Source organism: Danio aesculapii, chromosome 7 (genome assembly GCF_903798145.1).
Source record: "Danio aesculapii chromosome 7, fDanAes4.1, whole genome shotgun sequence".
In the NCBI taxonomy this organism is placed as follows: domain Eukaryota; kingdom Metazoa; phylum Chordata; class Actinopteri; order Cypriniformes; family Danionidae; genus Danio; species Danio aesculapii.
Genome location: NC_079441.1, coordinates 1,269,208 through 1,272,290, shown reverse-complemented (window position 1 = coordinate 1,272,290; position 3,083 = coordinate 1,269,208).

Here is a 3,083-nt window from a genome sequence, read left to right as displayed (position 1 = left end):
TCCAATCAGAGTGATCCTAGTTTACTATAAATGGATCATTTTCTCCCTACTGCTCTATCTTCGTTTGGAAGAATCCCCCCTACCACCCCATCTCCTCCTTTTCCTCCCTTTTCTAAAGGGGGAGCTCTCGAGACCTACCTGATCTCGGATCTCCTGATATGCTTATCGACCGGGCGGGAGCCCTGGGCTCAAATATCTCCGAGCTCAGGGTTCTCTCCCGGGACAGCATGCCAAACCTGCTTTATACGCCAAGCAAATCTAAGTGGGAACTCTTGAAACATAACACAACCTGTGTGTGCGAGTGATCATCCTCTCAATCATCTGCCTTCTTTTGCTCGCGCGAACACAGTTATTTTGCTGCTTCTTGATGCTGAGATCGCATTTGCATGAATATTGGGCCATCCTTACTGTTGAACCCTGCTTTTATAAGAAAACTATAATAAAAAAATTATTTCCAACCAGCCAAAGTGGCTAGTGGGAGTGTCTGTCTAACCCGCCACAGCTGAAATCTACCCGCATTTGGCTGGGTTAATGTCAAGCCCTGGACAAACCAGTAATACAAACAAAAAACCCAATACTGTAGTTATCTACAACTGAAGAATATATTATGCTACAGTTTACTGTAGTAAAAACTGAAATGTACTACAAAAATACTACAGTATGCTGGAGCATTCATTAACAAAGAGTTCATATCTTATACTTTGCTATAGTATGGTTCAAAAACACTACTATAACACACTATAGTGTTTTGTTCAAGTGACACTGACCTCTGCTGGACACCAGTATGAACAGCAGCTCAAAACACCAAACAAACGTCAGCATGCAGCAGTGAATGAAGAGTGTTTTTAAATGAACACATTAGTGTGTGAGGCTACTATTCTTTAATCTTATTATTCTGTCCTCATGATCATCATGTAAAGCAGTGTGTTCATTAGTCTTCCTGCAGTCTTTACTAAAACAGGCAAACACACTCTGGATTTGCATATTCAGATCCGTCTTCATAGCTCAGCACTACTCTAATGACTTTATGCAAATACAGGCTTAATCAGAGGAGGACAAGTTTGCATGGAAAAACACAATGCCATTAGGGTGAGCGTTCTGATTCAGCCCATTTTTATTTACATCTTCAAAACACTACATGCTCACAGTATGTCTGATAATATTTGTTCTTCTGGAGAAAGTCTTATTTGTTTTATTTCGGCTAGAATAAAAGCAGTTTTTAATAGTTTAAACACCATTTTAAGGTCAATATTATTAGCCCCTTTAAGCTGTTTTTGTTTATCGATAGTCTCTAGAACAAACCATCATTATACAATAACTTGCCTAATTACCCTAACCTGCCTAGTTACCCTAATTACCCTAGTTAAGCCTTTAAATGTGACTTTAAGCTGTATAGAAGTGTCTTGAAGAATATCTAGTCTAATATTATTTACTGTCATCATGACAAAGAGAAAATAAATCAGTTATTAGAGATGAGTTATTAACACTATTATGATTAGAAATGTGTTGAAGAAACTGTGTTAAACAGAAATTGGGGAAAAAATTAACAGGGGGCTAATAATCCTGACTTCAACTGTATATGTATATCACCATTTTATTCATTAATGTTCATAAATTGAAGGCTTTTTTGTAGACACAATAAAAAACTAAGCTGTATTTTCCTTGTCTCACTTGATTAATTTTACAGAAATTATTCATATATATTTGGAATCAGTCCAGAACCCTAAAATATGCCCTTTCACGCTAATATATCATATAAAAATATTATCAGCCCCCTTAAGAAATTCTGAATATATTTTCATATATTTATTCCTGTCATTATGGCAAAGACAAATGAAATTAGTTATTAAAAATGACTTATTAAATATAATTTGAATAGTGATCTTAACATCTCTGTTAAACAGCACTTGGGAAAATGTTATCATTAAATATTCACAGGAGGGCGAATAATGAACAGAGACTTACTTTATAGATAATGTTAAAATAATCACAACCAGATTTATAATATTTTCAACATTTGTTTCCATTTTCTGTGAAAAAGTTTTGTCCTAATATAATTTTCTTTAGGTGAAAATCTTATTTTAATGTTAATTCTGCTGGAATAAAAAAAAAAATATATATATATATATATATATATATATATATATATATATATATATATATATATATATATATATATATATATATATATATATATATATATATATATATATATCAGGACAGTATATATATAAAACATATTTGTACATATAATTTAAAGGTCATATATATAAAGGTCATTATTATTAATAGCCCCCTCTAAGAATTATTATTTGACATATATTTATTACTGTCATCACGACAAAGACAAAATAAGTGAGTTATTAAAACTGATATGATTTTTAAAATGTGTTAAAAAGTCTCTCTGTTCCTGTTATTGAAAAATAATTTCAATTTCTGATAATATATATATATATATATATATATATATATATATATATATATATATAATATATATATATATATATATATATGTATATATATATATATATATATATATATATATATATGTATATATATATATATATATATATATATATATATATATATATATATATATATATATATATATATATATATATATATATATATATATATATATATATATACTGTATATAGACTTTAGCAAACTAAAAATAATCCCAACCAGATTTCTAATAATCTCTGCATGCTAATGCAATATCCTTGGAAATTTATCAGTGATGCTTAACACACTGAAAAAAATGATGCAAACAATTCATTTGTGTTGAATTTAAACAAAACAATTAAATTTAAGAAAATTCAACTTAATTGTTGTATTAAATAAATTGTTTACAACCACTTAACGTAAAAAATTGAGTAAATCCAAGGAATCATCTTTGAATTTTTTCAGTGCAGATCAAAGACATTTTCAGAGTATTTCTTATTATATTTCTTTATATTCTATTTGCATTATCTCCCTTAAGAACTGAATCTTAAACATTTAACGTGTATCTAACATCCTCATTTTTCAGCTGAATGTAGCCTGATCAGTCACATTGCAGACGTGTATCTCTGTGTTTGTC